The sequence below is a fragment of the Sturnus vulgaris genome, chromosome 25 (assembly GCF_052056855.1).
Source record: "Sturnus vulgaris isolate bStuVul1 chromosome 25, bStuVul1.hap1, whole genome shotgun sequence".
NCBI lineage: Eukaryota > Metazoa > Chordata > Aves > Passeriformes > Sturnidae > Sturnus > Sturnus vulgaris.
In genome coordinates, this window is record NC_142267.1 from 6,013,578 (window position 1) to 6,027,197 (window position 13,620).

Genomic DNA, 13,620 nt, shown 5'->3' on the forward strand with positions numbered 1-13,620 from the left:
GCCAGTGCCTGACAGCCCTTTCCAATGAAAAAATGTTCCCTAATATTCAATATAAACCTTCCCTGGCACAGCTTGAGGCCATGTCCTCTCATCCTGTCCCTGTTCCCTGGGAGCAGAGCCCTCCTGGCTGTCCCCTCCTGTCAGGGAGTTGTGCAGAGCCACAAGGTCCCCCCTGAGCCTCCTTTTCTCCAGGAGCTCCCTCAGCTGCTCCCGGTGCCCCAGACCCTTTCCCAGCTCCATTCCCTTCTCTGGACATGCTCCAGCCCCTCAATGTCTTTCCTGTCATGGGGAGCCCAGAACTGACCCAGGGTTGGAGGCAGGGCTCCCCAGTGCCCAGCACAGGGGACAGTCACTGCCTGTCCTGTGTCACACCGTGGCTGGGACTGCCCAGGTGCTCTTGGCCCTCTTGGCCAATTCTGTTACAATATTTTAGCCATGGAAAAATGAGGACCATGCTGCAAGAACACCCAGGTGCTTCACTGGCTGCTCTGAGACCTCTGCAGCTGCTGAGGGCGTTGGGAAATTCTCTGTGACTCTGATCCCAGCACTGGGGTTATGATGAACTGGCCACTGGATTTGGGGTGAATGCTGACTCGACAGCCATGGTGCACTTTATCCTTGAAATGGGAGAGTCCTCCTAATTCAGTCCAAACTGGCTCATGATCCTCCTGCAGCCATGGCTGCAGACCCTCACCTGCACCTGTCAGCTCCTCAGAGGTGTCTCAGACCTCAGACACCTCTCAGCTCCTACTGACACTTCCATGGGATTTATGTTCTGTCTGCCACATGAGCATTTTCCCCTGGAGGAATTGTGAGCAGCAGGGACACAACAACCTTGTTGTTCATAATTCTTCTCTCCATGTGGAAGGGGGTGGAACGAGATGGGCTTGAAGGTCCCTCCAACCCAAACCATTCTGGGATTTTTTAGCTGTACAAGAAGTCTCAAATGACTGTCACAGCTGGTTTATTTTTATTTTATTTATTTATTATTTTATTTAAAAATAAAAAGCCATGTGCAACCCATAAATGCTTAAAACTTTTCCACCTTCCTTATGCCTGTGGTTCATGCATTTTTATTTCTTAACTCTTGGCCCCCTATTTTACAGCAAGTATCAAAAACCAGCCTTGGTTGAGACACTCCAAGGACACGAGTCTGCTCTGTGCTCCTGAATGTCTCCTCATTCAAAAGGTGACCCATTTCAAAGAGTGAGATCTGCCAGTCTTGGTTGTACTTCCCAGTTTGGTGTCACATTCCAGTCATGAAGCTCAGACTTAATTTTTAGTCTTTGCTCACCATCCCATACTAAAGAGATTTCCCTTTGCCCGAAGAGGAGTTTTCTCTCCAGAGATCTCTCCCAGGAGACTTTTCCCCACATTTCCATGTCCTGTTGGATTCAGAACTGAGCACCAGCATTCCTTTCCGTGGTAATTGCCTTTTCAGTGGGAACACTTGCAGACTCCTTTTATCCACTTTCAGCTCCACAGCCCAAATCCATGGCTAATTTATTAGGATCTCACAGAAAGTGAGAGGGATTTAGTTCATGTATGTCCTATGCATGGCAGCACTGATCCTACCAGGAAATGCTGCTAAATTATCCAGAAACAATTTAGCTTTGTTAAATTATCTTGTACTTTATACATTTCTCCCTGCTCCCCTGGCTTTATCTGTTCTTGTTCCATAACTTTGATACGAAGCTAAGAACCTACACTTGCCTGAACCATGCTTCACCCTCTTCTTGACAGAGGTGTTTTATCTCTTACCCCATTATGGGGATTATCCCTAATTTCCATAATCATTATCCATGGTCGTTGCTCAATCCATTGTTCAGACATTGCTGTTACTGGTCCAGGTAGAAATCAGGGGTTTATTTTTCACTTGAATCAGGCCAAACTGTGGCTTCTCCTCAGATCCACCCTTATTTACCCTGGGATTTTTGTTAACGCCCCTGATACCACCTTGGTGCTGCTGTTAGTCGTGGTAAATAAGATTTTCAGGCTTGGCAACAGGTAACTTCTGATCCATTTTTGTCTCAAGTGTGCAACTGTCCTAATTTTCTCTTGGCTTCCCTTAGTTTCTGTGGCTTAAGTGCCATTTACTATTATTAATTTTAATTTCCTATGTGAGGTGGGTTTCTGGTAATTTTAACTTTCTTTTTCAGCTTGTAACCTCTCAAACATTCCTCTTCTCATTGCTCTCTCTCCCTTTTGAATTTTGAATTTTAAGTACCTGTGCCTTCTCCGCTCACAGATCCCAGAGCTGCTTAGTCAGACTCAATAATTCATTTCCTTAGATTTCAAAGTTTGCCTTTCTAAGCTTCCAAACCTTCATTCTAGACCTACTTTTGCCCATTTTGAAAGTTAAAGCGAGAAAAGGCAGCTCAAGATCGCACTTTATTCAAATTTTACTACATTTATAACCACACAGGAAAGAGGTTTAAAGCAGTGTTATACTTGACTTTTGCAAAGAAATCCATCACCTAAAATACCTGAGCCAATATTAGCAGTAATTACCTTTCAATCCATTTGTGAGACGTTAAAGGCTCCCATAATTCCCATCAATGCCCATGCATTTGATAACTGCAGGGGACTAATTGTGATTGGTTTGGAGCTGGGAGTGCAGAATAGGCTGTTGAGACTTTCCTGTCCTGTCCAGCCTTCCCCCCTGGCCCTGCTGAGCCCCTGCCATAGCTCAATATTTCATTTCCCCCTTTTTCTTGCTGACACAAGGCACCACCTCCCTCCATCCACTGGTTTCCAGCATCCCTGAGGTTCCCATTACCTGTGAGCCTTCCAGCCTTTCACAGAATCACTGAATGGACCAGGTTGGAAAAGACCTTTGAGATCATCAAGTCCAGCCCATGACCTAACACCTCCTCACCAACTAACCATGCACTGAGTGCCATGTCCAGGCTTTTTCTGAACATGTCCAAGGACAAGGACCCCACCACCTCCCTGGGCAGACGATTCCAGTGCCCAACCACTCCTTCAGTGAAGAATTTTTTCATTTCACCTGCCACAATCCTGTGCCAGGTGCTGTAGGATGACCCTGCTCAGGGGGTGTTTGGCCCAGAGAACCCCACTGTGGTCCCTTCCAAAGTGACCCTCTCTGGGGTCCAGAGCAGTGACTGCTGCAAGGTCCTGTACAGGAGCAGCTCAAAGTGTCCCTCAGAACTGAGTCTTTCTTACATTGTCACCAAGTGTCACTTTTGTCAGTCATGGACTGTTGGGTTCACTTCCTGACATTGGCTTTTTGTGCTGGGGGTCCAACACCTCCTCAGTCTACCCCATGGCCATCACCTGAGGGTCATTCTGCCCCTTTTCCCTCCCAGGAATCAGAAAATCCTACAAGCCATTAAATGGTTTGGGTTGGATTGGCCTTAAAGCTCATCCATTCCCATCTGCTGCCATGGGCAGGGACACCTTCCACTGTCCCAAGCTCCAGGCTTGTCCAACCTGGCCTTGGACACTTCCAGGGCTCCAGGGACAACCACAGCTTCTCTGGGCACCAGCAGGGCCTCTTGGAGCATCAAGGAGGTCATGGAACCTCATGGAACTGAGGCTGAAATTTGAAGCAGCAGCTACTCATGGATGAACAGGAGACTGCTGTGAGGTTGGGAACCTCATGGAACCAAGGCTGAAATGTGACACAGAGGAGCCTCAGGGAACCAAGAGACCACGGTGAGTGTTTGGAACCTCATGGAACCAGGGCTCCAGTGGGACACAGTGGGGCCTCGTGGCACAGAGACCACATTGATACTGTGGAACCTCAAGGAACCAAAATGCTGAAGTGACACAGCAGGGGCCTTATGGAACCCAAAACCATAGTGAGGTGTCTGGGCTCACAAAGCAGGATGTAACCAACAGCATCCATTCTATCCCAGCTGTTCACCCAGCTGTTGCAGTGTTCTTTATCTTCCCCACAGCCCATCCTCCCTCCAGGAGATCTCTCCTGTTCATGGCCATGCAGTCCCAGGGCAGGGCTGATCAAATTCCATCATCCCATTGGGAGATGCTCCAGCCAGGGCAGGAGCCGAGCATTTCCTACCCAGATCAAAGGTGAGATTTGGAACAGCAGAGCAGCCTTTTCCCACTGGATCCCAGAGGAAAACCAGAGCCTTGCACATCATCCCTGGAGCTTTGGAGGAAAACTGCACCTTGTGCAGGAGCCCTGCTCCAGCAGAACCACATCTGTCAGTGCAGGATTGCAGCCACCATGGAATGGGACTGCACCAACCCCTGACTGACTGACAGGGGTCAGCTTGGATTCTGACTCTGTAAAGAACTGTTATTCCTATTCCCATATCTTTGCCTGAGAGCCCCTTAATTTCAAAATTATAATAATTTGGAGGCAGGGGGGTTTGCATTGTCCCTTTTAAAAAAAGAGGCTCCTGCCTTTCTTGGCAGACACCTGTCTTTCAAACCAGGTTTGGAACTGCATGGAACCAAGGCCCCAAATGGAGACAGCAGGCGCTCATGGAACCCAGGAGATGCTGGGAGGTTCTGCTCATTCAGGGAACCAAGGCTCTTCTGGGTCACAGGGGGGCCTCTTGGAACCCAGGAGAGCACTGTGAGGTCATGGAACCCAGTGGAACCAGGACTCTAAGGTGACTCAGAGAAGCCTCATTGAACCCAAGACACCACAGTGAGGGTGTGGAACCTCAAGGAACCTCCATGGTGACACAGTGGGGCCTCACAGAGCTCAGGGGACCCTACTGAGGAGCTGGAACCTCATGAAAGCAAGGCTCTGATGTGTGCTGCTCTCGTGAGTGCCAGGGCCTCCCCACCCTCACAGGGAAGATTTCTCCCCAGTATCATGTCTAACTCTGCCCTCTGGCAGTGGGAAACCATTCCCCCTTATTCTGGAACTCCAGGCCCTTGTCCCCAGTCCCTCTCCTGCTCTGTGGGATCTCCTTTAGGCTCTGGAAGGGGCTCTAATGTCTCCCTTCACTTCTCCACACTGGACACCCCCAGCATCCTCAGCCTTTCCTCACAGAGGGGTTTTCCATCTCTCCAGTCATCCATCCTCTCTGAAAGACAATTTCCGTACCTTAAATTGACATTGGCTTTAGAACATCATACAAAATTAAAGAACTTTTATCTTTTCATGCTCTTCTCGCTTGGATTTTCTTCAGCTTTCTAGCAAAGCTCTGAAATCCTGTGCCATCTTTTGCAATTTCATGGTCTGTTTTATTCTTATTTCCAGTACAGAAGTCACCATGAATAGTGTCAGAGAACCAGGAACATGACCATGAAAATGGTATTTTGATGTAAAATGGGTATAAGAAATGCTCACCTTTTCCAGTCAGAACTAGCAAAAAACAGATCTAAGCCCTAAAATGCCAGAATCATGGCCAAAGAATTAGGAGAATTGGCATTTTTTTTCAAAGCTGGGATGTTGTCCAATCCCCCAGCTGGGTGGGCAGAGCACTGGCGACCTGGATGGTTTCAGCTCAAAGCCTGAAGGACCGACAGGAAACTCCTCTTCCCTCTGTGCCTTTCTCCTCCCACCCCCCTGTCTCCCTGTCTCTTTACATCCCTGTCTCTCAGAGTGCTTTGGACGTGTCCATACAGCACCATCTCCATGTGGTTCCAGGCTCCTCCAAGGCATCCCCACCCCACAAAGGGCGAGCAGTGATCACGGGTGTCATTCCTGCAGTCAAACTGCTGCAGCCCTGCTTCATGAGCTGTGCCCTGAGACAGGGAACCTTGTCATCAGTGTGATGTGTCAGCTGTGCCTTCCCTCACTGTCACTGGAGATCTGACAAAGCCCTCCCTCCTGCTGCTTCATTAAAAACACCATGGCAGGCACTGGGACCCCTGGTGCTAGGGCAGCAGGGCAGTGTCTCACCAGGTGGCCTGTGGGACACAGATTGAGAAAGTAAGAAAACTACAGACTGAAAAATATTCCAGGCTGGAGCTTCTCAGCTCTGTTCCCAGCCCATGAGCTGGTCCAGCTCAAGGCCAGGGAGAATTTCTCCCAGGGTGATATCTTGGTCAAAATAAAAAGGAATTAATAACAAAGATAGAAGCCCTGTTGTGGTGTGTGCCCAGGCCCTGGCAATGGGGTGTCTTCTCTCTGAACCAATCACCTTTTCTCTGCTCTGGGAGTTGCAGTCCTGCTATAAAACCAAGTGTGTTCCTGAATAAACTTGGCTCTTTCTTCCTGTCATGAAAGATGACCATGTAGCTGTGATCTTATTTCTGCTGCACTTAAAGGGTTAAAATCCCTTCCCACGGCTACAGTGCCCTGTGGTCCATCCCTCAAGAGCAGAATGTCTCAAAATCTGCCACCTCTAGAAGGCTTTTTCTCCTCATTTCTGGTCCCCAGGCTGCTCCATTCTCTTGGTTGCCTCTCATCTGAAGCTTAGTTTGGTGTGGGTTTGGTTCTGCAATTGTGTTACTTCTCCAGAGAGCACTTGAGGAAGTCAGCAGTCTCTTTACCCTATTTAAAGTCCCCTTTATCATCTGATATTGGGATTGTTCTGGTATCAGTCACACTGCAAATCAAGTCCAGGCATGTTGGATCCCAGAATGCTGGGAATTTTGAGCTTTCTGTGCTTTCTGGCACTGACCCCCTGGAGAACACCAAGGCCTTGGAGAAGCTTCCAAATTTGAGTGATGAAGTTAAAATCAAGGGTGTGTAGTTAAATAGAAGTGTGTGATTTCACATGGTGAAGGGTTTGGAATTTGAGGTTTTGATAATATAGTAACAGGAATGGGACAAGATGGAGGATTTTGGGTGGTGTCTCTTTGAGTGTTCATCTTCCTTCTTCTTCATGGTTTCAGGAAGTAGTTTCTGGTTGGTCAGTCAGTGTCACACTGAGGGTCACAGGAGTTTGGTTATTGGGTTAAAAATATAAATAATATAGGTGTTAATTCTCTATTGGACTGTTTGGCTTTAAGAGACCTTGCAGCAGCTGGATCTGTCTCCATTTTGCTCATTTTTGGCTGGTATCTAGGAGCATTGCAGAACTCTCTGCACTTTTGATAAGATTTAATAAACAACCAAGACAAACACGAGAAAATTCATTTCCTTCATGTATTTTTTAATCCTGGCTCCGAGTGAAGGCAGGAGAGACTGAGACAAGGCACTAATGAAGTGGTGCAAACACAACAGCATTACACAGATATCATACTTACTGTATAAACACCACTGCAGAGGGGCAGGAGCAGCAGGTATTTCATGCAATCACATCAACTTCTGGTTTCTCTAAATCCCTGTCCAGATTTCAGCCTGCCAGGACCAGTGGGGAAGCAAACTCTGGCCAGGCACAGGCACAGGGGTTCAGTCACTAGGGGTGGCCAGAACATGACTGGAAAAGGCTTGGGCAGCAGGATGGGTCTTTAAAGACCTGCTCAGACTCTGGGGTGACCATAACATTTCCATGGGTGCTTTCCAATTCAGGATTTGTCTGTTATTACATGAAATGCAAATAGATTGACCATTTGTCATTATTCCTGTCTCAAGAAACATCTGACACCTGGGAATGGTCATTGCAGTGCTGACAACCTCCATGGAGAGGGCAGGGGCCTCACGTTTACATTATTTTTACTGAAATATTTCTGATGTATCTGTCATTTCCCTGTGAGATCTTCCCTGTGAGGGTGGGCAGGCCCTGGCACAGGGTGCCCAGAGCAGCTGTGGCTGCCCCTGGATCCCTGGAAGTGCCCAAGGCCAGGCTGGACAGGGCTGGGAACAGCCTGGGACAGTGGAAGGTGTCCCTGCCATGGCAGGGGTTGGGATGGGATGAGCTTTAAGGTCCCTTCCCACCTAAACCATTCTGGGATTCCTTTTTGTTGTTTTGCTTTTGTTGCATTTTTTTCCTCAAAAGTTGCACAATACTCACCTGGATGAGATACCTGAAATAATTCATACTCATTATTTGCCATGAAAGATGCTGTGCTTCAACATCTCACCATCCCCAGGGAAGGTAAAAGGAAACTCTCACACACCAGCTCCTCTTTGAATCCTCCTTTTCTCCATGAGTGACCAGAGTGCAGATAATCACACATCTTCTCTCTCCTTTTCCCAATATTCAGAATATTCTGTTTGTTTAGGTGAACCCACAAGAGACTGAAGTACCCAGGACATTTTTGTGTGTGTGTCTTTCAACTTTTTTAATGTGTGAATTCATGGGCAGTCCTCATTCCCCAGAAGCCAGAAGGGGACATCAAGCTTAGTGACTGACATGATTTTTTCTGTGCAGGGATATTCCAGCCCAGAATAGCATCAGGTTTTTGGATCTGGCAGGCAGATTGAAAAAAAAATTCTTCCTTGTTCTTATAATTTTTCAGATAAAATCTCTGTGGTTCATTGTTGGTTTTGATTTGAAGAATTTTAAGAGAAGTTTCTTTGGGTGTTTATGGAAAAGGGCCAAGGAAATTCATTTGAAAGTTATGGACAGTTCAGAGCCTTGTTACAAAAGACAGATGGATGTTTGGTATTTCCAATATTTAAATTAATATTTTCCATCAACAATATAATTAACATTGATTTTAATATTTAATTAAAGACTATTAAAAAACAACCCTGACAAAACCCTTTTCTTACCTCTGCTCCTCTGGGGAGAAAACTTCCATTGCAGTTCTTTGATTTGTATCTTTTAATGAAATCAGTTATTATGACTCATTCCCCTCCTATACCTATTTATTTTCCTTATGTCTTTTATGAGGAACCTTATAAAAAGTGTTTTCAAACTCCAAGGAAATGACTCTCACTTGGGTCACTTTGCTCTCGGATTTTATTAACTTTTCCAGGTTAACAAGACACACTTCTCCCTTCAGCAGCTCTGATGGTTTGACCCAATCAAGCTACTCTGCATTTATCTAAATGCTGGATTATTTGATTCTTAATTAGACTGTTTCTCTGGGACTGCTGTTCCTGACACCAATGGGCAACTTTCTAATCTTCTTGGTAATTGCTGCTGGTTTGGATACAAGGACTGATGCAAAGTCCACTGGAAAAGCAGCCCCAGGAACTACTTGAAAACCCATGTGGAAATATCTTTTGCTCCTGGTTAACAGCTCCTTTCACAGCTCCATAGCTTTGGTTTTAATGGTTGAAAATTCTTTCAAGGTTAGATTCATCTTTTTAGAAAAAAAAAACCCAAAATCTAAAAAAAAACAAAAAAAAACCCAAAAAACCAAAAACAGGACAAGAGCAACAAAAAACCCCAAAACAAAACCAGGACAAGAGCAACAAAAACCCCAAATCAACCAACCAAACCCCCCCACACAAATACCTGAAATAATCAACACAGACCTCAAAAAACCCAGAAAGTTCTGCTTGCAAAGGACAATTACATTTTTTATTACTCCCCCTATGGACTGTGGGACTATTTTCCATGTTCCTCTTCCCTTCCCTCTCTCCAGGTGCACCTTTTGTTTGCAGAAGTCTCTTCCTTGTCCTACTTTTCAAAATGCACAGAGGTTTTGGGGCTAAATAGCCAAAGAAGGAGACCAAAGCCCCTGCACATCCAACCAGTCAGGGAATGGGATACAGCTTTTTGTGTGTGCTTTTCCCACCTGGATGTTTTGCTATCCTGTGCATTTGCTGTCTCCTGGAATTTGCATAATCATGGAATCACTGAGGTTGGAAAAGCCCTCCAAGATCAGGTCCACTGCCCCAGCACTGCCATGGTCACCATTAAAGGTCCCCAAGTGCCACAGCCACAAATTTTTTGCACCTTCCCAGGGATGGGTGTGACTCCACCACAGCCCTGGGCAGCCTGTGCCAGTACCTGGCCACTCTTTCCATGAAAATATTTTCCTGTTATCCAGTCTGAACCTCCTCTGGCACTACTTGGGGCCACTTCCTCTTGTCCTGCCCCTCGTTAGTTGGGGTGGGTTCTCATCCTAAGAAACGAGACAGGAGCAGCATGTGCAGAATCCAGATGTTCCATGAACCAAATAATACTTTTCCATTCCCCATTTCCACAATTTTATGCCTAAAGCTGCGGGTAAACAGTGAAAACATTAAAAAGAAGTAGCTGAAGTCATTATTTGTATAACTCACTGTGTGTGGAGCTGTGCAGAACCAGGCACAATGGGCAGCAGGGGCAGCTGGAACAATTCTGGACCTGCAGGTTTTGAGTTTTTGGTTGCAAGTTCTGGTTTCTGGCTCAGTTCCAGGCATGGCACATTCCAAGCAGGATTTCCTGCCCGGAGGTGCTGTCCATGGCAGGTTGCTTTGCTGGAGCAGGGGCTCACCACTGCTCTGACAGGCTCAGATGTTGCAAGGAAAATTGCAGGGGGATGTTTGGCAGTGGTGGGAAAGGGGGAGGATCATAGGGCAACCACGGAAGGGGATCTGTGCACGAGAGAAAAGCACCACAGGAAGGCTCAGAGGAGCTGGTGTTCCCCCAGCCCTGGAAGTGTCCAGGGCCAGGCTGGATCAAACAGCTTTGGAGCAACCTGGGCTAGTGAAGGTGTCCCTGCCCATGACAGGGGGTGGAATGGGATGAGCTCTTCTGTCCCTTCCAACCCACACCAGTCCGGGATTCCGTGGCTCTGAGGACATTAGGGAAGAAGACACCACTGAACTTAGAGCATCAATTCCATCTTTCAGTGTGGGAATAGGGGGATTGGAGCTCTGGGATCCACAGGGATGTGTTCCACATTTTGCACAAAGTGCTGCAATGGCTTCTCTGGCTTTGGGCTGAGGCTTCTCACTGCCTACAACGGGCTGCAAGGACAATTCCTTTGTGGGGCAGGGAAAGGGAATGTGCTCCAGAAACCCAGCAAGGGCGGGGGGATCGTGCAGGAGTTCCCCACCTCATTCTCTCATTAGATGGGGGCATTCATTATCCTCAGTATGAAGAATGTTTGGGGGATGGGAAGCACTCCATTGCTGGAGATTTGCTTTCTCCCAGACCCTCTCACACCTCATGCTGCTCGTACTTCACTTTACTTTAACTTCTGGATAATTCTCCTCTTCATGAATGTTTTGTATTTTACTGTCTTTGTGTCCACCACTGATTTTATTGCTCCTTGAGCATTTTTCTCCATTCCCTCTCCTCCTTGCCTGTGTTTTGCCTCCCTTCCCTGCAGTGGCCAGCGTTGCCTGGATCAGTGAAGTGACAGCCTGTCACCAACCCCACAAACTGCTGAGCTCCCAAGTGGCCAGAGCAGCTCTGGAGCCCAGCTGCAGACCAAGGGGAGACCCCCATGGCTCACATTTGTAAACTGCTTGTGGCAGCTCCTCCCTCCCCAGCCCGTGATGCTGCCAAGAGCAATCTCATCTCTCAGGCACCCATCCATTTCCTCTCTTCCCAGACCCTCAAGGTATCTGAGCACCCCCCTCCATCCTGCCCCATCTGTCTGTCCCACATTCCCCTTTCCTCGGGGCCCATCTTCTCCTGCTGCTTGAGCCCCCAGCTCCCAGGGACTTGGGCTGAACTATTGGAAAAGAAAAGCTCTAAATAACAGGAGGAGGGGGGGGTGATACTGTGCTGCATTCCAGGAAAAAGCAGCTTAAAGATCACAATGTCATTGATGAGATTATTGTTGGCAAAGAGGATATTGTTTGTCTCTAATGGAGAGTTCTTAGAGAACTGATGTTGGATGAATAGCCTTGGTGGTAGAAAAACTTCCTGCATGTGTTATTACTGGAATGTTCATAACTTTAGATTTTGGCCAGGTTGGGTAGGGCTTGAAGCAACCTGGAACAGGGGAAGGTGTCCCTGCCCATGGCAGGGGTGGAAGAGGATGAGGTTTGATGTCACTTCCAACCCAAACCAGGCTGGGATTCTACGATTTAAACGAAGCTGGAATTTCAAAGTTTAAATCTCCAATAAAAGCTGTGTAGGATTTTCTTCTGGACATTCTTGTGGTCAGCTCTGGGACCTGAGAACTGAAGCCAAGCTGGAGGTTACAGCTCAGACCTGTGGTGGGTGAACCACTGGCTGGAGTGGTAATTAATTAATTACACACTGATGAGCAGATACAGGCAGAAAGGAGAAAATAATTTGACAAAGTCTAGTGAAAACACTTTTTATAGGCAGAGTTACCCCTGTGGTAAGAGGGAGTGGACACTGGTGTGCTGTGAGTGCCAAACTCCTGCCCAGCTGCTCACTCACTGCTCCCTGCAGCAGGAGGGAGAAGGTTTGGAAGATCAGGAACAACAAAATTCGTAGGTTGAGATAAAGATGGAAGAGCTCTTACCAAATATCATGGAAATCACCCTAGAAATCATCCTAGAAATCATCCTAGAAATCATCCTAGAAATCATGGAATGGTTTGGGTCTGAAGGGATCTCAAAGATCATCAAGGAGGGATGGCCCCCAGTAGATCTGGTTACTCAGGGCCCCATGGTTGTGGACTAAACAGACTCAGCTTGGGGAAATTCTTTTAGTGCCAAATTATATATCAAAACATCTATCTATATATATTTAAAACATTTTAAATTATTGATTTAGGTAGTGAGAATCAGAAAGACAATTATTAACCCACAAAGGGAAATGTCCTTTTCTCCTCCTTTCTTTGGCTGACCTAACTCTGTCTGTTCTGCCCCTGCTGTTGCCATCAAAGGTCACAGCAAGCCCTTCCCTGCAGAACAGGCAGTGCAGGGCAGGGCTGCAGCCAGGATGTGGAGGCTCCTTTCTCTCTCCTCCTCTTCCTCTGCAGGCTGTGCTTCCTGCCAGGAGCCTCCATCTGCTCCAGGCAGTCCTGCAGGGAGCCCCTGCTCTGCCATGGAGCTCTCTCCATCCAAACCTCCCCACAAACACCCCCCACACCCCTGCTCCAAGGGGCTCTGTCTTCTGGAACAGCAATTCGGGATCCAAGGGGGGAAAGAGTTTTCTTTTTATGTTTCTGCAATGCTGTTTTGAGGGCACAGAGAAACAAAAATGTTCTCATGGGTTCATTTGCTTTGGCCCAATTTGCAAATTATCCCGAGTCCAGTCTAAATCAGTTTTGATTTCCTGGTACTAGAACCATCCATCAATGCAGACAAGTCTTGTCCACTGTTATTAATGTTCAACTCCTTCCTCCTCCACACGCTCATCCCTCATCATGACAATGTTCTTCTGGATAAATTCATGATGGACTCCTGCTCTGTGGTGTGCAGCACTTCCCAAACTGGTGGAATTTGCAGTGCTGAGCTGGGGGGACCTGCACACACTGGAGTGGAAATGGAAAGAGCAGGCTCAGGGAGCAGGGCTGGTGACAAAGATGATGCTGAGCACAGGGATGGTCACAGCTGTGCCCTGGAGATGACAATGACACAGGTTGTGTGGAGTTTCTTCCACATGATTTCATGTGTCTTTCCAAGAGCAGCACTTAGGCAACTTGTGAAATTGGGATTTGGAGCATGAAACTTATTCCTATGTTTAGACACTTAGACCTCTGTCTTCTCATAAAACACGTTCAGCTGTGCTGTATCCTGCAACGAGAGCACCTGCTCGAGACACTGAGGGCAAATCCTGCATCCCTGCTGGGATCTGGAGGATTCACTGCAATTATTTGGGAAAGGGAGAACAGAAGTACCTGTCCCCACCACCCTCACTCTCCGGGAGCGTTTGAAATTGGAGAAGGAGCATCAATACATTGCGTGTGTGTTTTGAAACTGAGCATAAAATCTACAGGTTATGGAACAAGCAGGTGGGAAATCTCTCTAGCACC